Source organism: Vigna unguiculata, chromosome 5 (genome assembly GCF_037176805.1).
Source record: "Vigna unguiculata cultivar grain cowpea cultivar isolate G323 ecotype 2 chromosome 5, ASM3717680v1, whole genome shotgun sequence".
In the NCBI taxonomy this organism is placed as follows: Eukaryota; Viridiplantae; Streptophyta; class Magnoliopsida; order Fabales; family Fabaceae; genus Vigna; species Vigna unguiculata.
In genome coordinates, this window is record NC_140796.1 from 3,615,604 (window position 1) to 3,616,369 (window position 766).

Sequence of the window (766 nt, forward strand, 5' to 3'; positions counted from 1 at the left end):
ATCATAAGAGTTCTGGCTTAAAGCATAAAAGTTCTATCCGAATAAATTTGTTATCAGACATCTTTTGTTCTTATTTTGAGTTTTTAAATACGTGTGATGTGTTTTTGTGGTTATAGTTACATATAGATTAAGAGAGTCTAAGATAATTTTTTATCTTTTTGTAGTTATTGGAACAGAATATTTGTGAGAGTTGAGTCTTTAAATGACATCAATAAATTTGTTTATACTAAAATAAAAATAAATATTTTATTGAAGATAAGACTATAAAATAAAGTAAATTAAGAACAAAAATAAAATATACAATTTTTTTAGACAACATTAAAAAAAACACATTACATTTGGTATGTAAAAAATGTTTCGTGTGAATATCGATAGTAGGGGTAATTAATTTCAATGATGGGAAAAAAATTACCAAAATACATAAAATTTAAAAAAAAAATTTGTCAAGAATGGGATTCGAACCCATGCCCTTTCGGACCAGTACCTGAAACTGGCGCCTTAGACCAACTCGGCCATCTTGACTTTATTGATAATAATTTTAATACAATTTTAATGTCACATATTTGGTTATTCAATTTTAGGTATAACACTTATTTACTTTTTTGTGTATGATAGACAAACATACATACTTAGATCTCAATTCTACATTTTATGATTGTTTGAACAAAAAAAAATATTTTTGACTTCATTTTCACAGAAAAAAAAAGAAGGAATGAGATTTAGAGATCATTATTGTAAAAAAATATAATGCAGGAACTCATCTCAA

The 766-nt window shown here is 25.1% G+C and overlaps 1 non-coding gene across 1 annotated transcript; it reads right to left on the minus strand.

The window, feature by feature from the left end:
- Positions 1-441: 441 nt before the first annotated feature.
- TRNAL-CAG (transfer RNA leucine (anticodon CAG)) lies at positions 442-522 on the minus strand. Its single transcript has one exon. It is a non-coding gene; the product is annotated as a tRNA-Leu (tRNA).
- Between the last annotated feature and the right edge of the window lie 244 nt (positions 523-766).